General features: G+C 32.0%; 1 long non-coding RNA gene across 1 annotated transcript in view; it reads right to left on the bottom strand.

Moving 5' to 3' along the window:
* Positions 1-26,150, bottom strand: part of LOC135193351 (uncharacterized) — a 68,328-nt gene that overhangs the window by 15,068 nt on the left and 27,110 nt on the right. The window contains exon 2 of the long non-coding RNA XR_010309174.1: positions 18,859-18,881. This is a non-coding gene — a long non-coding RNA (uncharacterized LOC135193351). The remainder of the gene's footprint in view (positions 1-18,858; positions 18,882-26,150) is intronic.

Here is a 26,150-nt window from a genome sequence, read left to right as displayed (position 1 = left end):
ACCGAGAAGAACCGGCATGAAACTCAGAGGTACCCTTTTCCATTATTTAATGACCTAGTATATCAATAAACAACATTTTTCTTATATATTTATTTTGCCTAGAAGGCAATAGTATTTATTGCCTTCTAAGTCCACGCTTTTTTATATTTAATCTAATCATTGCTTAAAGTATAACACGTCTTATTGCCTCCACTGGTGATACGAGGGCTGATTCATTTTTCGCCAAGAATATTGGAATTGCGATTTAACAGGGATAATCTGGTAGTATACTTACCACCATTTTTCGCGGTCATGAAATATTTATAAACTAGCGACCCGCCCCGGCTTCGGCAGGGGTGCAATGCTGTCACTAAATATACTACAGAATGTCTTACAACGTTCAGAGTTTTTCAGTCGTTATACAACACAAACGCTATGTCTCTGCGTTTTAAATCTGTAATATCTTCAAAATATTCATTTAAATTACATTCTGTAAAGGGCCATATTGATCTATATTATGCATGTATTATACATGTAAACCTTTCTCTTGAATCAATGTATCTTTTAAAAAAAACCGCATCAAATTCCATTGTGTAATTTTTTTAAGATCTAAGCATAAATAGAGACAGACAGCCGTAAGCGACTTTGTTTTATACTATGTAATTATAAAGCGTAAAACTCATACAAGTATAAAAATAGAAGTTGTTTTAAAAAAGTTTTCATTATATTAAAAGTAAATTTACGCGAAGCGCGTGAATATGCTGGTAGAGAGAAAATGCTGGCTGCAATACCGACTCAGCAACAAAAACGTATAATTTTCACTTAGCCAACAAGTATTTCAATTAAAATGCATTTTAGAAGCATTATACTCTAGTGACAATAAATTTAAATATTACAACCAGTTCGGAAATGCTAATACCTAAACTAGAGAAAAAGCGATGCAAAAAATTCTGTTGGAATTTTGCATATTTTATAATTATTTACAAATTTCAATACAAGAAATTATTTGACAGAAGACGATAATTTCATTTCAAACGTATGATCTCTATGAAGTTACTAAATGTGGTAGCTTCACATTTAATTCAACATTACATTAACAGCCTGTAAATTTCCCACTGCTGGGCTAAGGCCTCCTCTCCCTTTGAGGAGAAAGTTTTGGAGCACCACGCTGTTCCAATGCGGGTTGGTGGAATACACATGTGGCAGTTCGTTGAAATTAGACACATGCAGGTTTCCCCACGATGTTTTCCTTCACCGCCGAGCACGAGATGAATCATGAACACAAATTAAGCACATGAAAATTCAGTGGTGCTTGCCTGAGTTTGCTTTCATGAGGTTACTTGAATAAAGATTTTTTTTTTCGTTATAGATACTTTTTGCACACAACCGTTCCATTACTTCTTTTTAAATTAGCCATGAGGCCTTTTGGGTGTTGCGACCCTGTAATGTAGCCCCGAAAATGTGTTACCAACTCCATGCAACCGAGTATATACGAGTATAGAACACCATTAGGAAATACAATGTGACATCAAATGTATCTGGTGATCATCCAAGCTGTCCATGTGCCAATATTTTAGAAACAAATAAACTGTAACATTTATCAGTACGTATTCTTGAGTTTTATTGGAGTTTTCTTGAATGTCTGAAACAATTAGATGACTATGTTAAAGTTCAGATTCTTTCAATAGTTTTTTATTCTTGTACAAAAGTTACCCAGTTTATGATTTTACTATTATTTTTATAGACGCAACGTACAACAAGTGAAATTAAAATCTGCTAGATTTTTATAGTATTTTTTTTTTTTTTTGTTTTAAGTAACACGATCCGGCGTTTTTAAAACATCGCCGGACTAGAAGGATAAAATTGCGGCCTGTAGTTCGTATGCATTATAATATTGATGCGTATAGAGTACCTATAATATGTTATTTTATGAAAATATATTATAGCTTAGACATAATTATATTATATAAATTTTGATAATGGGTTCAAAGCCAGGTAAAAGACACTTAGATTTCATGTGTTTAAATTAATTAATCTCGTGCTTTGGCGTTAAGAAAAACGTCGTCTGGGAACCTGAGTATCCGCCAAACGGCATTGCAGAAACGTGGTACGATAAGCTCCAAGCCTTCTACTTAAGAGGAGAGAAGACTCTTTTTCCAACAGTGGGATATTTAACAGTGTGAATTTATTTTTAAAATAAATCTGTATTATATACAAAAGTATCCTACATATGTCCTTCTTCGGAGTTCAAATTTGCTTCACATCAAATTTTATCGAACTTTGTTCAGTGGTTCAGCCCTTAAAGAGCAACAGACAGACAGTTACTTTCGTATTTATAATATAATAATATAGAGATAGCGTAAACGTACATAATAACCTTTACAGGAAGGCGATTTTGGACGTACAAAAAAATTTCGCTCTTTGACATTAAAAAAAGTGTTTGTTTTTTTTTTTTTTGTTTATTCCTAACTTAATAATAAAAGTATGGAACTGAGTATGTTTGGTACGCTTTTACGTCTTAACCACACAACCGATCATCATGTTCTCTATCTAAAACTTTGCACACTCTAGGAGCGGCACAGAAAATGACAAAGGGTATTAAAGGACCTCAACACGCGGATGAAGCCGCAGGCGTAAACTAGTTCACAATAATATTAAAAACCAATATTATTTATTGACAGAAGATATCTGTGAGCTCTCACTTCGCCAGACGCTTTAAAACTCGGGGAAAATTGAAGCGTCTTAACCATAATAGCAATCCTCAACTGCATAAATATCATTTGTGTGGTCAGTTTAACAACATTTTACAACCAAACCTAACTACGCTATCTCAACGTATTGCGCAACCATATTTAATAAATCCTAACACATAACACTATTTATGCTTATAAAAATAGACAGTGTGTACAGATAAACAAATGTTGGGCTTAAAATAGTATTAATATAAATTCCTTTTAACATTTATCTAAGTATTTTGGCTCCAGTTAAATACTTGAGATCCCGATTTCGTGGGCGCTTTCCATTTCTATCTACACTGCCAAGATCAAGGACAGAATACTTAATCTCCGCGTATTTATAACCCCGATAAACAACACTTGAAAATTACATAATATGTCTTATATACAAAAACAGATATTGGTTTAATTGCAGTTATAGATAAATAGCCTTAGACGTCGTTTTGATCGATCGTCATGATATGTATTTTTTCATAAAAAAATATTGGAAAAGTTATCAAGTTTTTCTATCGAAAAATTCTCAGCTGCGGAAAGCACGAAAAAACCTCCTGGTTCTGCGCCTGAACTCCTTCCGGTCGTGTTAGATTTGTATGAAGTGCAACTGTGTTAGTGCACACGCTTTTGATCTCCGAAATCCAATTTACGTGAAATTTAGCAAAGTTACTCCTTTCACGACGTCGACGCTCACTGAGAGATGACTCTTTTGAAATTTCAATTTCATGGCGAGGAATACATGGAGAGCTAGTACAATATGTTATTTATATTTATTAATAATTCCACGTTACTGTAACACTCATGTTTAATATATGTGACAGATAGATGATATAATTTGATTTATAATTCGATTCATATATGTTTTTAGTTACTCAATAAATATTCGTCGATCGACGTTTATTAAAAAAGGAAATGCGAGATTCTGCGGTGAAAAATATCAACGCTCCAATAAACGTCGAATTTGTTCGAGTTTATATACGGAGATTTTGAATTCACTGTTTTAGTTTATCGGAAGTTCTTTGTGTCACACGGTTTTATCTCTACTTACGCCTGAGTTGAAGCGGTGGAAAAACAGATCGTTTTTGTCTTTGCCCGGCGATTTATTTGTCTCCTTTTTTAAACGATTTGTTAAACGCATTCGCTTTAATACCACACGAGAATATTTAGCTATATTTTCTAAATTATTGGCATATTTTTACACTTAAATTTTACCTATTTGTAATTTTAGACTGTTAGTAAAACATGTATAAACAAGTATATGACAGCATATGACAAAATCGTGTTGATTGAAAATTATCCAATAGTTAAGATTAAGTAATTTACTTTTAATACATCCTTAAACCAAACACCAACTCTTGATAGTGAGGCAGCACCCTAACGTCAAAATTATTAAGCATCAAATGTCAGTGTCAGGCAGGCAACGCACACAGAGCTGACTTTCAATAAATAATATAAGGACAAGCTAATGATAATAATTATTAAAATAAAGTTTCAATAATGTTCCGTGGTATTATTTTTTAATTAATAATAATAATAATTTCAATCAAGCGCAGTTATCATTTCGCTTCGTAACGTTCGAAAGTGTTTGTAAGAAACTATTAAGAGTATTTTTTTAATGTTTTATTACAATTTTCACAGCCCTAGACGCTGATAGATTTATTTATTTTGTTTAAGGTCTAGAATGACAATTATAAGACATATTAGGTATATTATTATGTCTACGATTTCTTTTTTAATTTATATTTAATTACATTTTTATCCTTAATAACTAACTGTCAAGTAGCCAGTGCTTAAAATCCTACCTTAATAGCACGTTACGAAAATACCTAAATATGATAGAAATTCCATACAATGTACTCCATTCTGTGCAACCTTTTAAAATTGATATTTTTTCAATCAAATTTAATCCTACGACAATGTGAAATAAAACGTATGCCCTTTCGTTTGTCTCACAGGATTGAAGCCAAATTCTATTAATACTAGTTCAGAAATAGCCGTTATTGCAGTCTGTGATAACGCGTGAAAATATCCAGCACAATGAACTACCATACCTATCTGCCGTTCGTATATATTGATATCAGAATATCATTGTTAAAATTTCGTTCTGAAAAAAAAGTAGATTCAACCGAAAAATACTCTTTAAACAGAGTCAAACTATATAAAATGATATAAATGAAAATCAACATATATTTTTTCGATATCGATGTATCACAAGAAAGATAAGATTATTCAATCACTTTTTTTTTTGTAACATTTCATTAGATATCACAAAAACCATCAACGATATCTGAAAAATTAATATGATATAAATTGTAGAACGTATTAAAAGCGATAAAAAAGTATGTCATAACAATTCTCGTATTTTATTAGAGAGTCGAGTATCACAAAAAAACACAAAATTTACCTCCTCATTCAAGATGGCGGAGAAAGCCCATAGGAAATATTTGTCGACAATTTCAAGTAAAGCTTTTCTAAGCCTCCCTACACAGTAACGAAAAATCTGCCTCCACAGTCACTTGCTTTATAAAATGTATGACCGTACTACAAAAAAAATAATACTTCACATTTTATGGATATTAAAAAAGTTCATATTTTATCTGTTAAAATATTTCTTGAAATATAATTTTTCGTTTATAACACGAACACACACGGATTCGACGCCACTGATAGGTTTCTTTACGCGAATCTAAAAACATCTTTATCCCAAACTAGAGTCGAAGATTTTATGTCTCGTAGCTATTAAACTAATCTCTTTACAACCACAAACTCAATATGGCTTAAATCCAGCGGGTAAAGACACTTTAAGATAAACTGTAACTTTTATGGACTTTTTATAACCTCTTACTCTTTTATTACTGTAGTCGTTATTAAGCCGGGAACATTATAATACATTATAGAAAAACATATATAAAACATATTTAATGTCAGTAAAGCGACAATATGGCATATTTTATTATTTACTAGCTATCCGTCCCGGCTTCGCATGGAGAGATTAAGAGTCTACATAAAATGTTAATAACCAAATACATAGCTATTTATCTTAATTATATTACGTCGAGTATTCTTTTTTCGAATTTGAAATCAGTGCTGAAAAAGGTAATACGTATGTTACAACTCAGAAGCGATAGATGGCGCTGATTGAAAACGTCTTTTTGCTGAATCACGCTGTCCAGATATTCGCTACTGATTATATATAGTGTAGGATAAATTATATGAATTGCCCCACCGACTACGTTCTGAGCCGCGATCTCATAGGAGACACCCTCAGGACGAACGTCAACCCCGAGCCCGAAAGGGCTCAAACTTCAAGGCTGAGTCTAGTACTCGTCCCAACGTCCGGTGACGCTGTGAAGGCCAGTAGGGCTAACAGCACTACAGCATTAAAAAAAATAATAATTGTGAATTGTTCTTCCCGTCGACGACGGCGTTCTAAGCCGAGATCCGGCCTCGCAGGAGGCACCCAATTCGAGTGTATTCTGAGCCCTTAAGTGGGTTCCTAACGGCCAACATCCAGGTTTGATTATTCAAACTCAAACTCAAAAACTCAAATTCCTTTATTCAACATAGAAGCATTATACTTACTTATTGATAGCCAAATTAAACACTACCACAGGTTCGGAAAAGGAAACACCCTGACCTGAGAAGAACCGGCGAAAGAAACTCAGCGGGTCTTTTTTTTTTGTCAATAAAATTAAGTACATATATTGAATATTAGAAATATATTGAATTAGAAATAGCCAGGAGGCGATCGTTTCATTCCCAAGGTGTGCTATCAATCATAAACTCACTAATTGTATAGTTGTATGTTAGTTCCTTGTACCAATGCTATGAGAATCACATTTTCTCATAAAATCATTGATATTTTTCCGTACATACAAAACATTACAGAATATATATTGAGAAGCAACAGTTAATATCTTGATATCTTTAAATTTATACATTAATGATTCTTGGGCTCCTAGGTTATAGATTGCGCGAATAGCCCTTTTCTGCAGTACAAATATAGTATGGATAGCGGCTGCGTTACGCCAAAACATAATACCGTAAGACATTATACTGTGAAAGTAACTGAAATATACTAAGCGAGCCGTATCAACATCGGTAAATAATCTAATTTTTTTGACCGCAAATGCCGCAGAACTCAGTGTACTCGCCAATCCGTTAATATGGGGGACCCATTGCAACTTGGCATCAACAGTAAGGCCAAGAAATTCAGTTGATTCAACTGGATTCATCGATACCCCATTAATAAATACAACAGCTTTTACATTTTGCACATTTGGTGTACTCAATTTTACAATTTTTGTTTTTTTATTATTCAGCCTAAGATTATTTACGCTAAACCAGTGTACTATATCAGAGATAGCATTGTTTACATCGTCATACTGTACCTGTTTTCTATTAATTTTAAAAACCAAAGAGGTATCATCAGCATCATATTATAAATCGCCTCTCCGCTCGGTGACGCTGTAGAGTCAATTAGGACACACAGCAAACTCAATTTGAAAAAAGAAAATGTAATTTGACCATCCGGCAGAGTCTTCTTCGACTCGTCCACCTAGTGACACCTTACACTGTGTACAAAAGCTACTCCTGCATTCTACAGTCAATTAAAAAAAATCAAATAAAACATTTGAAAGCACTTCCCAAGTTTCATTCACCATTTGATCCCCGGTAATACCCGAGGTAAATAAACACAATTCTAACTAAGCACCCGTTAAACAATTTTATTAAATAAGAGCGTCTCGTATTTTCAAAGTATTCAAAGAGAAAATGATTTGATCACTAATGGATTTTCGACTTCAAAAGATTCAAAATAAACAAACAGTAAAGTTATCAATATTATTCATTGTTAAAGTCACGTTATCAATATTACGAGGAGAAAGAGTAAATGGATTCTTATTAATCGAACTTTTGTTTTGTGTAAGGCTTTGCAGTTATTTATTTAAAGATGTTTTTCATGTTGTTTAGATTACCTGCCTTAACATTGTTCTATAGCAATAATTATCACACACGAGGATATGACTCGAAATGGTGCAGCAGTCAGAACAGGCGAATCTCAAATCGAGTTTGCGGGTTCAAACCAAGGCCAAGTACCACTGATTTTTCACGTGCTAAATTAGTGTTTGTATTTCATCACGTAAATTTGCATGTGTCTATTGTGTTTGTAACCTATGACATCCTATTATTATTAAAGGAACACATATTTTAATTAAACTTTTAGTGATATTAAGGTCACCATGACTGGGTGACCTTTTAACAAACCAAAACGAAAATTAAAAGAGATACATAAAACTAACTTAATTCCCTCGTTATTTGCAATTAGAAATGTTCAAAATTGAATACGACTTTGAATACACCTAGTGGAATAATAATGTTACAGTAAATAATAATTACGTATTCAAATTCATGAAAAATCTACAACAGCAATTAGCTATACTTTGTCACTACAAAAGATTTAGTATAACACTAGCAGCGCCTGCGTCTTCGTGCGCGTTTGAGTTTAATAAAAAAGCGTGACTTTATTATTATTTTACATATAATTCTAAAATAAAAGTAGCCTAAGTTACTCCTTATTACATCAGCTATCTGCAGTGAAAGTCCCGTCAAAATCGGTCCAGCCGTTCCAGAGATTAGCCGGAACAAACAGACAGACAGACAAAAATTGTAAATAAATGTTATTTAGGTATATGTACCGTGTATACATACATATGCATTTAGTAAAACGCGGTCCTTTTAATATTACACACAGACACTCAAATTTTATTATATGTATAGATTTGTATAATTTTAGGACAATATGAATCTAAAGTTTTATTATAATGTTTTTTATTTGAGACATATAAAACAGAGAATTGTTGAATTCAGTATTCAAGTAGGTTTAATCTCACTTTTGAATCGTCGCTTTGTAGTATTTAATGAAACGAAATGCCTCCGCTTCGGAATGTAGATCCTAGCGAGGAGAGCCGGCAAAATATTCAGTAGTTACTCTATTTCAGTAATTCTGTTAGTTGTGCCTTTAATGACACTGGTTACATTTAAAATCAAAATTCATCCACGCTATGTTTTGAAAAAAGCGGTACCTACCTGTGGGGACTAACCTACCCATGTTTATGGATGTTGTTTTGTTTGGAACTCTTATTTTGTTGTTTTGTCATTAAAATAACTTCTGTTTAATGGTTTGTTTTATATAATGTCTTTTCCAGGTTTTAACGGTGAATTCGAAAGTTTCGTAGCAATATTAACGTCTTTGAAGAGTTAATATTTCTCATTAAAAGTTTTTTCAGTTTATGTTCTGTTTAAGTAATATTTATAATATTTTATAAATTTATTAAATTCTTGGTGTCTTTGTAACTTGGTGGCGCTTTGTGCAAGCCCATCTGGGAAAATGATGGAAAAGAGTAACTACCGAGTTTCTAGCCGGTTCTTCGTGGTAGAAACGTGTACTGATAAAAATTAAAACTAAGTGTCATTCTTAGTCTTGTCACAGGATTGATAAGCGATTACACTCATATCTATTGGATTGGAGGACTTGAGTGTAAATCGAGTTTTGGCAAATACATGAACGTCTTCAGGAGCTACCTTATCAAAAGTAACGGTGAAGCTCAGACACTGTGGCGTTACAAATTTGGATAAAGATGATGAAGATGATGAAGATGAAGACAATGATCTGATGATGATTTGATTTTGAAGCATCAGCCGTTTAGTAATATGTATTATTGAGAAGATTTTTCAAAATGGGCATAGAATTATGATAGTTTTGCTTTGTACGAAACCTTTAAAATATATTCACTTATATTTTGTATAACAAATTTATATAAGCCCTATTTAATCGGCTTCCCGATTTTTCAAAAGGAAAGAGCTTTTGCAAACTAAATTAAATATGATTCAAGCAGAAGTAAGTCCTTCACGTAACGTCGGAAACATTTGTCAGGACGATAAATGTACCGGTCCATCTATTCGCATTAGTAGGATCCGATAAAATTATAGGCCACGACACATTTACCAGACGTTGTACGACAATTTATGTCTCCGTGAGCTAATAGGTTGCCAGTATTATCCAAGTGTTTATTCGACAGAGGAAAATGACCATTTCCTTCCATAGGAAGCTTTTAAATAAGCTTCAATGCTTGCTTAGTTATGCTGAAATAAGCAATTTGCGAAAAAAAATATCCGTGTAAGTATCAATTATTATGAAAAAGGCAATCAAAATGTTTAATATTGCTTTAAGTTAAGGCAACAAATATGGAAATTTGCCTCGAGAATTTTTGACATCATTGTTTAAAAGAGGATCTAAATATAGACATTTCTTCACCTTTTTTTTCTTATTTAATTTTGGAACTTTTGTCCAAAACAGGTACCTACGTCAGTCCCATTGTCCTTCTTCCTTTTGTTTACACATTATTTATAATTTATAGCTAATAGATAGAATTCCAGGAACATCCTAGGAGATTCTGATAAAGGATATGATAAAATGCTCGGAACGAATCCAACATCGAACGAACATACTTTTAAATTAGTTACGAGTGACTTTCTCTGATTCTGAGTCTTGTCACATTCCATCAACAAGTTATAGAGATCATCGATCATGCTGATCACAATTAGGAGAATCATTTTTTTTCATAAGGAATCTAATACTTTTTTATGTCCAGATCTAAGAGGATGAGCTATAGTAATATATAACCAGTTTATTTTGTATCTGGTAAACCGAGGTGTGTGAGGAGGCTCACTTTGGATGGTACGATACCAAATCCCCTTATTTTTAGATATTTAAAACTTCAGAATAATCTGGTTGTGTGTTAATTTGTCTTCGTGATAGAAATGCTTCGTTTACTAAACGGTCATTACCATTGATGCCTCTATGGGATGGAATCCATTGTAAAATTATATTATTAACATTATTGCATTGAAATTGATACAATTTTCTTAAAAAAATATATTTGTATATTATTCTTAATAGTATGGGTAATCCCCTTAGTCCTAAACACATCGAATTTTATCAGTTTAGTAGATGGAATCACAAGTCATATATTTTAGCAGAAGTCGTCAAACAACAATTTCGGTTATGGACCCACCGTATATATAATCAATTAATTACCGGCCGTGGTGGTTTACGCGATATTGAGGACGTGTTAAGCAAAATCAGCTATAGCAGCAGCGGGCGACCGCGTATTTCACGACTGATTTCACCGACTGCGGCAGCCAATCATAGTGTTCCATCATCATCAAAAAATATCCGAAGCGAGGTGTGGCACAACCACCGTGCTTATGTCGCTTCGGATATTTTTTTATTTACAAAAAACTTATCTAACTTTACAGTAATCCAATGCGTTAAGTTGACTACCAAAACATTATTGTAATAATTCCTCAATTTACATTTAAATTTAACAATATAAATCAATTTATAAAATACCATGACTAATAAAAAATAATTCAATGTCAAAATAATAAAATAATCCAAAATTAAATATACACAAAATAACATTCAATAAACAATAATAAAATAAAACATTTATATTAAATTTAAAAAAAATAATTCATTTAAATTAATATGATACTCACCAATTATTTTGTGATGAGCTTGAAAACCAATCCTTAAATGTCTAAACACAAGATTGAATATTTAAAATCTATATTCGATCACACGAATTATCACGAAGATCAAACTATTCATTCATTCTTTTGCGATCACCTATTTTTGTAGTTATTTCATATTGGTAACAGATGTGCGAAATTTTATTGGAGTAACGATTGGATATCATAGTCTAATTATAAATAGGAATGTTTTACCCAGAGCTAGGAATAGGCCTCATCTCTTCTTGCGAGTTTGTGGATACACTTGAGTCCACCCGACACATAAAACGACACGTAATTTTTTATTCGACGCTGAGCATAAATTCTTACACACATTAAACTCATTGGTTTTAACTTTTCCGATTGATAAATTCATTAAAAAGTATTCGTTAAAAAGAAAACATTAATAATTAAAGCATATTATTCAACACAAGATTGTATAGATGGCAAAAATAGGTTGAGCTAATATTTGTTGATTTTCAGGCAGTATATATATATACACACATAATTGTATTAAACGAACATAATGTATCTCGAATGTTGAAATGGAGTTGCTCCTGAGTTTCTTACCGATTCTTCGTTAGAATCTACATTCCTAACCGGTGGTATCTTTACTTAACATATGTAGTTCTGAAAAATAACGATTCACAATCCTGCTTCAATAAAGTTTATTTTATTTTTATATTGAATATGCCTGCATTTAAATTAGAAAGAAGATTAAGATACTCTAACTAAGCCATCTCTGATTCGTAAACTAATTAACAACAAAATATATTATGGTCCACAGTGAACAATTCTCACTATCAAAATCAAAATCAAAATATACTTTATTCAAGTAGGCTTTTGCAAGCACTATATTATTTTAAATTTATATTTATTCAATGTAAAACGTTTGAAATTTTAAGTTAATTTTTATTCTCGAGAAGATTATAAAAATGAAGCATTCCATAAGGAGTTAATTCAATTCAGACCTCCCTCGGCCCGAATTTTGAGACTTATTTCGTAAATAGAATTTAAATTCACATCACGTGCAGCGGCAAACAATTTTTTTTATTAGTAAACTACGTTGTAATAACTACGAATAGTATAAAAGTTAACTAGAGAAAGTGTTCTTGAATTGTAATTTGTGAATTGCTAAATTCAATAGGAATACCGATAAAAAATTTCTATCAACATCGAACATGTAATTGTAGGAAAAGTTATTTTATTTGATCGAATTTTCGTTAAACTTAAGCATCAAATGAAAAAAATAATCAATAAATCTGCCACATTTAGACAAGACTTTCTATTTTCGTAAAGGGTATGAACTTATCACAAAGCAGTGTTCTAAAACCGCTTGCTCGGTATAAAAGTAAAGTACCAGCTTCTAAATATATCACTACTGGACTCAGGTCTCCTCTTCCAAAAAGGAGAAGGTCTGGAGCTTATTCCACCATGCTGTTCTAATGGGTCGATGTATACACGTTGCAAAATTTCGTTCAAATTAGGTGCATGTACCTTTAGGTTCTCTCATGATATTTTTCTTCATCGACCAGCACGAAATAAATTCTAAACTCAAATTAAGCACATGAAATTTCAGTTCTGCTTTGAACCCAATAATCGGTGAAGATGCGCGCGTTCTAACCACTGGACCTTCTTGGCTCATACTTGGTATTCACAATTTCAAATAACACAGGCGGAATTCCACAAAAACATATGCTTCACTGTCAAACACAAGATGGGATTTAAAAACCAGTTAACCATAAACTGTCAGTGATGCTGGTTCAAGTTTGATCCCGCAACCTTCAATTAATATTCACGTGATATTATCCACGAGACCATTTTTTTATTTCTCTTTTCATAGACTTAAGTTTAAACTACCTAGTAGAGCATAAGCATTTATGATATTTATAGTATTTAAATGTGACATGGTTTTAATTTGTAAAATTTCCTAACGAATCAAATCACAAATTTATTAACTTTTGGAAGCTTTATTGGATTCCGTTTGATTGATGTCGGTTCATACGCAAACAAAAACTTTTGTATTTATTTATTTTGTAATAAAAAAAGGGACGTGGACAGAACGGAAACACAATAACACGAATGATAAATGTCATTCGGTATGTTATAGTTGGAATGTCGTATGTTCTTTAAAATTATAACTATTATAATAAGATGAGCGTCATTTCGGAGATAAAAAGCAAAGATCAACATGTAAAGCAGTAAACGTTATATTTGTAGTTTATAAATGGAATGTTTTCTTATTTCATATTTTTTATAACGATCGTGTGTTGCAACTTTTGTTTACACTTTTTTTAGTAATTTAATGGAAAACAATAACTGCGAGAATCCCTGACTTCTTTGCCATTTTAAGTAAGAGCGGCTTGTTTCTAGCAAACACATGTGGCAGATTCAAGTTTGACACACACACACACATTCACGATGTATTCAGTCAATGAAATTCAGTACTGCTGTGCTGGGGCTTAACCCGCAACCACAACACCACCTCGGCTTAGTAACAATTACTTTTTATTTGTTGTTTGATAACAAACTATTAGTTTGTTATTCGAAACACAACAATTTATACGCAAATAGAAATTATGTATCTCCAGATTTTGGTAACTTATCTTAACTAATATTATAAAGGTGAACAGTTTGTTTGTTTGTTTGAAAGTGTTCATTCAGGGTTTAACAATCTGAATATTAATTAATTATAAATAATAGCCCTTAGTTATGTTCAGAAAGTTTAAAGACAAAAGGTTATGCCACGATCCATTGAAGTAGAGCATACTTAAGGTGGGTGATACTGCTCGTACTTCTTCTTGGAATAAGATTTTATTGATATTATTGATAAACCTGACGGATAGAAATGAAAATGTTCAAATTAATTTGTAAAATAATAATTAGGCCCTTCCACTCCTTTGCGGCCTTAGAGCTTCCAGACCTTTAAATCTAGCTTTGTCCTTAATCAGATATAGTTCCAAAATTATAAAAAAATGCGTAACATCTTTCATTGAGTTTTGTTTTGGTTTGTTTTCTTTTTCGAATGTATTAAAGGACCAAAGTTTAACTAAGTGGTTTTATTTCAACGTCCTAACCGTTACGGCGTGAGCTTGTAATGGTAAAAGGCCCGTGAGAGCGTTTACAAATGTCGTCATTATACGGAAAATAAGGAAATCGTTTTGAGAATACTTTCTTAGCAAGTGCCTGGAATACCGATGATACTTTAAATTAATTTATATATCAAGTACCCGCCGTTAATTCAAATATTTTTAGCATCCAGAAGTATGATTTCATAAAAGCCTCGAAATTTTAAAAAAAGAATCATTAATTCATACAACATACATACATAAACAGCCTATAAATTTCCCACTGCTGGGCTAAGGCCTTCTCTCCCTTTGAGGAGAAGGTTTGGAGCATATTCCACCACGCTGCTCCAATGCGGGTTGGTGGAATACACATGTGGCAGAATTTCGTCGAAATTAGACACATGCAGGTTTCCTCACGATGTTTTCCTTCACCGCCGAGCACGAGATGAATTATAAACACAAATTAAGCACATGAAAATTCAGTGGTGCCTGCCTGGGTTTGAACCCGAAATCATCGGTTAAGATGCACGCGTTCTAACCACTGGGCCATCTCGGCTCTTATTATTCATACAATCTGAAGTATATTGCTGACTTATTTACAATCAAAAATCCAAATGACACAATCGAATACTTTTAAAAAAATCACAAGTTGAGTACAAAAAAAAATGGCTTAAAGAAGCTGTTCTTAAATAAATCTACTAACTTTTACGAACGAATGTTAAAATTAGTGAAACTTGAAGGTTACTAACCAAATTAAAATTCAACAAACTAGTGCAGTGTTATCTACAGTTTGATCCTTTTTTGGTGAAATCGTCGACTGTTGTAAGTGCATGTGTTTTATTTTAAAACTAGCTGTGACTGTTTTTTTTAATTTAGTCTGATTGCATGCGTGAGGGCTGCGCGCGGTTCTGGGCAGTATTTGCACTTTCCAGCGTGACTTTATTATTATTTCATATATAATTCTAAAATAAAAATCGCCCAAGTTACTCCTTATTACATCGGCTATCTGCCAGTGAAAGTCTCGTCAAAATCGGTCCAGCTATTACAGAGATTAGGCGGAACAGAATAGAACAGACAGACAGACAGGCAGACAAAGATTGTAAAAAAAAAATATTTCGGTATATGTACCGTGTGTAAATAGTACATACATATGCATTCAGTAAAAAGCGCTTATTTTAATATTACAAACAGATACTCCGATTTTATTATACGTATATAGAACAAGAAGAGATTTATTGAAAAAAATCTAAAAGATTTGTTTATTTATATATCATGTAACGCTGTATAAGTCCTAGTGGTTTTGACAGCTAATTGAAAGGCTCCAAGAGTGGCTTCCCACTTAAACACAGAATGACGTCGAAACGACGCAGTACTGATGATTGGTATTCAACGATACCGACGATTTTAATGGATGTTTGAAGTTATACTTCTTTAGGTACTTTGTAAAGTAACAGCCTGTTAAATAAGATAATAATAATAATAATAGAATAATGGCTAAGACCTCCTCTCTAAGGGAGAGGAGGCCCAGCTGTAAGAAACAATAAATTTGGAATTTCATATAAAATTAATGAGATAATTGGAATTATGCATCAGATGCACTTTTAATAAAATTTATCCCGTACATCCTTTGTATAAATAATCTTTAATGAATGAATCGATAGAAAGCCGTCTTCAAAGTCCGTTTTTTTTTATTCCAAAACGTCGTAAAGTTGTGTTTATTTAAAGGAATAAATAATTAATCATTTGATTGTGCCATTTTTTCCAGTTTTAACCGAAATCTAAAATATAATATCTATCTTTTTTACGATCGAATTATATATAATTAATTTTTAACTCTAATCATTTTTATTCGACCTTTTTTTTCATTGCATTGTTGTTTTCTTATAATTCTGAACTAAATTCGTTTGACTTTGACTTAGAATTCCAAATTCAAATCAATGTCATATTAAGACTAGAGGACTAAATAAAAAATCAGTTGTCGACGTAATATTGCACAACTTAAACTTCCGATAAATTGTATATAGTATTTGTTGATGTATATTATACATTATATTAATATAATTTTATTACGGTATAATCGCAATAAATATTATCTAACCTGCCCTTCTACCAAGCTACTCATACATAAGTTTATCCACAAAGTCAAACTTAAAGTCATAAATCTATTTTTCAAATATAGAAGTTTATTGATTGTCAAAAGTCTCACCAGTTCGGAAATAAACACCTCAGACTTGAGAACCGGCTAAAGAAACTCATTTTTATATCATAATTTACAATAGGCTATTTGACTAGTTTTTAAATCCATTTTATATTATTTAGTAGAGGTTAAGGAACTCAGTAAAAGTTGTGTTTTTTAATTCTAGTTCATATTTGCTGAAAAATATCAAATTAAAAAATTAATATTTAAATAGCGCGCAAAAACGCTACTTTGACTATATGGCGTTGCCATTGGGTCGGTTACATCACTTGCCTGTATTGTAATCTGTGGCACATATAATCCACATACAGTAGGCAAACGAGGTAGCAAGTGACGTCATCATAAACCGGACCAATCAGGAGCGTTTTGTGTCACGTGACGAACGTTTAAAAAAATGCAATTTTGTTTATGGATGTTTGAATAAATTAATTATTATTTTCAACTTTCGTTAATAAATAACCATTTTTAAACTTATAATATATACTGATTACAATAATTGTCACTTTATTTTTCGCATTGTCAAATAGGTATCATATAACAATAAAAAAAAATCGTTACATAAGTTATGTTAAGCTTAGTTTTTAAAATTATATGGGTTATTTAGGTAATGCGAAATTAATTATTTACTTGGTGGTAGGGCTTTGTGCGAGCCCGTCTAGGTAGGTATCACCCACTCATCAGATATTCTACCGCCAAACAGCAGTACTCAGTATTATTGTGTTCCGGTTTGAAGGGTGAGTGAGCCAGTGTAACTACAGGCACAAGGGACGTAACATCTTAGTTCCCAAGGTTGGTCGCGCATTGGTGATGTAATGAATAGCTAATAATTCTTACAACGCCATTGTCTATGGGGGTAGTGACCACTTGCCATCAGGTGGCCCATTTGCTCGTCCGCCTACCGATTACAAAAAAAAAAAAACTTTTAAAACATACTCTAATGTTCAAACATTTTACCTAAAACAATAGATACAATTTATACAATAAACTACTAACGCCATCTATTATTTAACCAGGCAATTATACTCGTATAACGTATCATCGATTTTAGTATTAAAATATTTTATGTATTATTATATGCGATATATATATATTGCAAATAATATATGAACCGTTAAGATTTATTATAGCAAGTGTGTGTTGATCTAGTGTACCATATATGGACCCAATCACACGGTTTCTCGGTATGACTCAATCCGTTAAAATTTCTTTATTATACTGACATCTTAACTCTATAACGTATAAGGTAAGTTGTTTTATATCCAAGTAAATGAAATAAAACTGTACTTAATTACGTACTTCAATTAAATTGATGGAAAAGAGTAATCACTGAAATTCTAGCCTGTTCTTGGTATCATAATTATAGTCTACCGCCAAAAAGCGATTTTTAGTCTTGTTGTGTTCGAGTTTTAAAAAAAATAGAGTTTCGTTGCAATAATATATAAGAAAGTATTCAATATGCGTGCCATGCACACACGAGAGTGTTAAAAGCGTCATCCCGGATGCCGTCTCGGCTTACCCAAAAGTTAACCCCTCGTAAATACCCACAATAGATGTTTTGACATCAAGACTTGAACCGAAAAAGAACTCAATGTATTATTAGAATGCACTTTTGGTACAAACATCAATATGAATAAGTTTTTACATAAATTATGTACTAGCGCAAATATAATGCACTAGCTGAACCTGCCGCTTTACCCGCGCGAAATATATTAAACTTTATCTACACGCCCCTCCCATTTTACCCTAAAGAATATGCCTATCTCCGGGACTCCAACTATCTCCATACCAAATTTCATCGAAATCGGCACAGCGGTTTAAGCGTGACACAAACAAACACACATTGGCATCTACAATATTAGTAAAGATATATTTATTGATTGTACTGTCCTCAGCATCAATTGTATGCAAAATTTGCATCTCAATCGATCGAATGACTGATTTAAAATTCGTTGCAAGGTTTTACCCACACCCAACAGGTGAAGTTTAAATCAATGATTGTAAAATGACCGAGTCCATCGCACTGAACGATTCACTCGTCACAAACCAAGCCAGTCATGTAAATTAAAACTATTAAAAATTTGTACATAGAGCTACAATTATTTCTTTTAATATATTTTATGAATGTAATCATTTATCGCCCTTGTTAAAATCTGCGTGATTTATTCACGAAATATTAATGTATATATGAATTCCGTTTCGAATAACATATACAACATATAAATAAGACTATATATATAACAGTATATGCTAAATTAATCACATCCGTAAGCTGCTTATAATATGATATTATCATAATATGAAAATCTCTTACCAAGAAGTACTTTTTGCGGAAATCTGTAAAATAAAAAAAAAGTAATTTACTCTATTTTATATTAGTATGATATTATTATATGTTACTGACACAATCTGTTTACAACGATATTATGTATATTACAATAATAAACATATCTTTTTATAATTTAATCAGACACAATCATTGTATAAAAACTCAAAAAGTAATGATAAACTTTAACACCAAGCAACTATATTACTAGGTGGTGTTGCTTTATGCAAGCCTGGGTAGGTACCACACACTCATCAGATTTTCTACCGCCAAATAGTAGTAGTCAGTATCGTTGTGTTCTGGTTTGAAGGGTGTGTAAGCCATTGTAACTACAGGCACAAGGGACGTAACATCTTAGTTCCCAAGGTTGGTGGAGCATTGGTAGTGAAAGGAATGGTTAATATTTCTTACAGCACCATTGTCTATGGGCTATGGTGACCATTTCTTCTTGTCTATTCGGCCTCCTCTTGACTAGAAAATGCTTAGAGCTTATTTCACACTGCTCCAATATGGGTTTATGGTGTATCCACCAAACTTACTGGAGCAGCATGTCGCAACCTTTGCCTTTAGCGGTAAGCATGAATGAATTATAAAAAAAGAATTAAGCACTCATAAAATCAGTACTGCCCGGGTTTGAATTGATTACTTTTTCAATTTGCAAACAAATACGCCATCTTGAAAAAAAAATATATATATATATATATATAAAATAATTAATGTCTATGAAATTTTCTAATAAGTTAAGCCCTTTCGTATTACAACATATAATTGTCCTATAACATTTGTTAACTTCAGTTGAGGTTGATCGTTATCGTGTGTACAAGTAGTGTCCTGTTAAAGCGAGGTCAAAACAGTTAGCCCATTATTAATGTCAGCATAAATGTCGGAAGAAACCATGTCTTAAAATACATTTTAAGACATGGTTTCACAATAGCATTCTGTAGCATTTAATATTACATAAAAATTATAAATAGGCAAAGACATAACATTTTACTGCCATTATCTTCTGTATATAAAAATATTTAGCTGAGCCTTAGGGTTAACTTTAGGGGACCAATAAAAAAGTGGTCTAAGATATTTTATTCCCATTAAGATACTATTATCACTTACATGAGAATTACACTTATAACAAAACATTTATGAATATACAATTCGACAAAAAAAAATTGAAATGACAATGAGTAGTTGTTTCAAATATAACGCTTAACTAAGAGACATTTTTCTATATTAAGTACTAATTTAACGTATTGTCTTAGTTTTAATTATTTATTATTTAAAATATACTTAGCAAGTTATTTTTTAAAACGTTAAATGAGTTTACATTTTTTATATGTGTGGGTAGTTCATTATACAGTTTTTCACCTTCATAAGTGATCATTGTTTTACCGTAATTTCTACGAATCTTGGGTCGAACGAGAAAACTAGCTCGACGTGTGCTACGATTGCCGCTTGACACATGTTTGTTGAACGTTATATTAGTATGGATACTCCTATTTAGTGTTTTTCGAATAAAATTGCAAACGTTGTATACATAAAGGTTTTTTATGTTCATTATTTTTGTTTCATCGTATATTTTTTTAGTATTTGTTAGAATACATATAAAATAAAAAAAAAACAGTCAAAAACAATTTTTTAATTCTTCAATAATATTTATGCTCAAATTTCGAACAGTTATCGATACTAGTAAATTTAGAGTACACCGATTTATAAATTATATTTTCATACGAATAAAATCAAATTTAGGCTTAATTAATTATTATGATTTAAACTTCTTATAAAACATAACAGGATTAAATTCAATGTAAAGCTACCATCGGAATCTAATTTCTACCGAAAATAATGGATTAGAAACTCAATAAGTACTCTTTTTCATAAATTCAACTCGAAGTCGACTATATCATGCATTTTAAATTGATTTCGTGTAATTTATTTAGTCAAATTTGATCAATGTATGATCATTTTAAATTAGATTTGATCCTTCAAACAATCAATTCATTTCATTAAAAGTTTCAATAGCACTTTTCCGGAGACTATACGAGTTTCTCTTGTGAGATTATATTGAACAAAAACATTTTGCGTGGACTTTTTATGTGATCCAGTCATTAGGTACTCCAATTATATTTTACCTTCCAGTAATAATGAAATAGGCAATCCATTACGTGGAGAGGTCCAAAGCGGAATGGAAATATTGTATAATGTAGTACTGTATAATGAAAACAATTTTTGTCTTTTCAATATTAATACCCTGATTTAAAAAAAATTCTAAGACTTTTCTAATCATTCAAAGAATGAAAGATTCTTGATGAAATGTATAGATATAAAAATCTAGATGAAAAATATATTCAACGTCGAGGCGGAGGTAATTTATAAACATATGAAAACCTGCAATCTTTAATAGAGCAGTTGTTAGATGTATGCGGGAAATCCACTAGGAAATCTTGGCTATTATTGAATATAAATACTTAGGCCAATATCAGACTTTCTTCTACATCATATTTTTTAAATCTTAAAATAATAATTTAGTCCGGCAAATAGTTCCACCTGAGTAAACAATCGACATATACTTAACCCTATCTATTAACCATTCTCCACAAGCTATCGAAATTAAATGTTACATCCATTGTGTTTTTAATAGGACACGCTCACTGCATTACAAGGTTCCTAAGTCGCGGTAGAATATTCAATGAGGGGGAACTTAACCAGATTGATTCCGAAAAAAGCGCTGTCAAGTAAAAATGCTTAGGCAATAAAATCAAATTGTTTGTGCACAATACCATCAAATTTTATTAGCAGATACCAAACATTGATTCGTGCACGAGTCAGCTTAATTAATCATCTGATTATAATTCGTGATTCGAAACGATAATGGTTTTCGATTGTGGCAAATAATTGAAATTATGTTCTTGCAATCACGAATAGCAATCTAGCTATTTTTATATTGTTTTGTCATATTTGTCAGCTGAAAATTATACGATGATTTTGTTCTTCTGACTTCTTTCATCCACGGCTATTCTTAGTGGAGGATCGCTAAATATCGCGCTAAGTACGTAAGTACTCTCTGATTCTTGACTCTTTATCTTATCCGAAGGACTGACAAATCGGATCTGACTGAAATCGATTTCACGTGTAGCACCAAAATAAATCCTTACTTTCCGAGACACAGCTTAAGCGCGACCAACTTCCAAAATTTGGGTTTACTTGCAGAATTTATTGAACCCCAATATTTTTTTATATTGACCTCATTTTAAGTAACTACTTAATAGACTAAAGATATACCAAATATAATTTTCGAGTTGAGAATTCCTTGAGTATTTCAAATCGTTTATAATAAGGATTCTTGTAAACACATCCATAAAATCAGAATTGTAAGTAAACTATTATTATGTTCACTGTATTAATCAAAATGATTTAGATGATCATGATGATGTTTTAAGCAACCGATTTATATGCATTCGCTCAGAATTTTTCTCTTCCAATCTTTAATTATTTTATTCTTACACATAGCGCTACGAAAACATTTTGGTATTTTTCTTCTAAATTCAAATTCTATCTGTAAACAATAATTACCCAGAAAAAGTCGGATAAAAAGTGTAGGATTAACGATTACAAATTCTTAATGTAAAGTTAAACTATTATCAAACTAGTGTTTATTAACTTTAAGAGCTGTTAGCATATCTTAGAATATAATTAATGTAAATTAAAGGCTGAGCTAATTATTAAGGAATATCAGAAAAGCAGTTGTGAACTGAGACAAATATTCTATCCGATTTTTGTTTTACAAAATATACATTTATAAATTGTTATTTTATTTTTCATGACGTAGCGAAGAAACTCCAAAATTGACATCTGAGGTTGTATAGCCATGTCGTGCGTCGGTCTAAGGATTATATTGGAAGAAAGTGCCTTGATATGCTTGTACCTGGAAGCGATGGCTGGATGTCGTGAAGCAAAACATTAGAGCCAATGGACTTAGACAGAATGACGTTCAAGAACCTGCATATTAGAGTTGGCTTACTCGGGATGCAGACCCTGACAATAGCTTGGATTAATAAATTCCAGGCAGAAGAAATTATACCGAAAAATAGACCTTCATTATTTATCGCTGTCTTGTCTGTTTATAGTATCGTTTCGTTATCGTGTTAAATTATTTATTCGTGTATGAATATTCATTAAGATACGCGTTTATTTGATGAAGTGTTGCTAACGCTTCTTAATGAAACCAATAATTTATAAATTTTCACTCTCATCCCTAAGTTAAACATTATTAACTGTTTTATTACGACAATCAAAATTCGTGAGTTATGCGGAGTATTAAAAATAGTACGTTTTTTATAAATAAGGAAACAACTAAAATATGTTGCATTCCCAAACTTGTGATTTTAATCAGAAATGAATACTCTACTAAAATCTTAGACTTAAGAGACTTGTAATCATTCAAATATCTTCTTAATATTTTCAAGGTTCAAATTGTTCTATCTACCATATTATACCATTAACCATATTTATAATATAAATCATACGCAAAAGTCATAATTGGTAGTAAAAACAATGTAAAACTCATAGGACCGACTCATAACGCTCATTGCAACGAAAAAAATAATTCTGCTTATTGCAATATCTCAAACTGAAATGAAAAAATATAAATGCACAATACTCTTTTTTTTATTGAATTAATTTTCTTTCTTTTAATAATTATATAATTACTTAATGTTACACTGACACTGAATAAGATAGTAACTCGCAATAGTGAAACTTCAATTACTAAAACAAAATTATTAAAGAAAATTACCCAATTAGCAATTTATTTCGTAATTTAGGTTTTTCAGTTTTCACACTTGACTGTCGGGAAAAGATTTTGGGTTATTGTTTTTGTACGTTTCTATTACATTAAATCTATTTTTGAAAATTACAAATTAATATCCATTAAACTATTTTTATAAACGATTTCCGAAATGAGGCGAAACAAACGATCATTAAGGTCCCAAATAAACAAAATTAATTAATTAATTAACTATCAAAGAAATAATTTCGGCTTTTTACGTACTTTTTTTTTACTATAATTATATTTTTTCTCTACACAATTTCACGTCTGTTTTGTTGGAATTAATTGTTATAATTCTCTGACTTTTCCATACAAAACCAATTTGTATATCGTCAGCGGAAAGACGACGAAGCTCTAAAATTAATTATTAATTAATTTCAATGTAATTATGTACTTAGGTAAAAATAAATCTAGATAAATTATATAAAAGCAAACCAGTTCTGGTAAATAAAATTGTACCAGTCCGTCTTGACCCGTGTGATGTAACTAAGGAATTTTAAGCGCTCCATCATCGAATACATAAGCGCCTCAAACACTTGTATGTTGGCGGATACCCAACCTACTAGGAAACGCATTCTCAGGGAGGTTTGGCGTCAGACAAGTGAATGACCGTCTGTTCATTTTCCACTTTGCCGATTCCAAAATAAATAAGGTAAGAAGAAGCAAGTGATGACAATGATCATTGTAAGAGGTGTATTTATACTAATATATGTGCGTTTCCCCCTTTTTATTCATTTGAATGACTGAAGTATTCTATTTATCTATACAACATCATGTAGCATGCTCTAACCCAAAGAGGCGGAAGAGTAGCGTTTGACGCGGGCGACCGCGCTCTTGTTGTAAATATCGTCAGTTCAGAGGAAGAAAAGCAGAAGCGCCAAAATCGTGTATTTGGGAAATAAGGTTAATTTTTTTCACTTTAAATCCCATTTCACAAAACGAACTGACTGATTAATTTCAAAAATTAAGATTAATAGCAGACTTGAAAGAGTAGAGATAATTATCTATAAATATATACATACATATATATAAAGGCAATTTTTTTATTTGCAAATTAATTAGTTTTAATATTACGTAAAAACATGAATACAATATAACGCCTATTACTAATTACAAGATTTTATTAAAGATAATAAAGCGTGGAGTTATTTATTCGCTGATTTTCATCCTAGATAAATAAATTGAAGCGTATTTAATTAAAATGCCGATATAATTTTGTTGGTAGGAAAAAAGTAATTAGTAAGTATGTTACCGGGAATGCAGTCTGTCTGGTCTAGATACTCGCAGACCATCTGATAGTAAGTTCCTCTACCCATTGACACTGCAAGCAATATAAGTGTCCTTGTAAATTGGTGTGCGGCTCACTGATCCTGTCAATATCGAAATATACTACTTTTTTAAAATATCATTTCACAAGTTAAATTAAATTTGAAGCACCGGCTTGGAATGTAGAATCTACTAAAAAAATTGACATTTTTTTTTACATTAACAGCCTGTAAATTTCCCACTGCTGGGCAAAGGCCTCCTCAATGGCAAATTCTCGTCTGCGCATGCTAGTTTCTTCTCTATGGTTTCCTTCCGAGCACGAGATGAATTTTAAACACAAATTTAGCACATGAATTCAATGTTGATAGCCCCGGGTTTGAACTCAGAATCATCAACTAATAGTCACGCCTCGTAATCACTGAGCCCGGCTCCATTAACTCAAAGGGTTACTAAAATAATATTGTCTTACTTATAATATTATCAAAATAGACGAAGTTGGGTTGAACAGACGGTACTTTGCTTAAATTTTGATACAGCTGTATTAAAGTTTTCTTCGTTTCGCATATTTAATTCGGTACAGTGAAAATTCAAGTTTGGTTGATCGGAGATTAAATTAAATTGAAATTAAAATAAACAGGAACATATTTTAAATCAAACTTTATTTACACAATACTAGCTGAACATGCGGCTTTACCTGCGCGACATTTATTTAACTTTACCTATAGCAACAAACCATCACCCCCATTTTACTCCCTCGAGGGGTGACTATGTTCTCTCCGGGACTCAAACTATCGCCATAGCAAATTTCATACAAATCGGTTTAGCGCTTAAGCTTGGAGAGATAGCAGACAGAGTTACTTTCGCATTTATAATATTAAGACTTGCATAGACGAAATAAAAATATATAAAAATAAATAAATTTGTGGAATTTTTCAAATCATTACTTTTCATGCATAGAAGAGCCGAGATGGCCCAGTGGTTAGAACTCGTACATCTTAACCGATGATTTCGGGTTCAAACCCAGGCAGGCACCACTGAATTTACATGTGCTTAATTTGTGTTTATAATTCATCTCGTGCTCGGCGGTGAAGGAAAACATCGTGAGGAAACCTGCATGTGTCTAAATTCAACGAAATTCTGCCACATGTGTATTCCACCAACCCGCATTGGAGCAGCGTGGTGAAATATGCTC

The sequence above is a fragment of the Vanessa tameamea genome, chromosome 6 (genome assembly GCF_037043105.1).
Source record: "Vanessa tameamea isolate UH-Manoa-2023 chromosome 6, ilVanTame1 primary haplotype, whole genome shotgun sequence".
Taxonomy (NCBI): domain Eukaryota; kingdom Metazoa; phylum Arthropoda; class Insecta; order Lepidoptera; family Nymphalidae; genus Vanessa; species Vanessa tameamea.
This window is presented reverse-complemented; position numbering and strand designations above follow the sequence as displayed.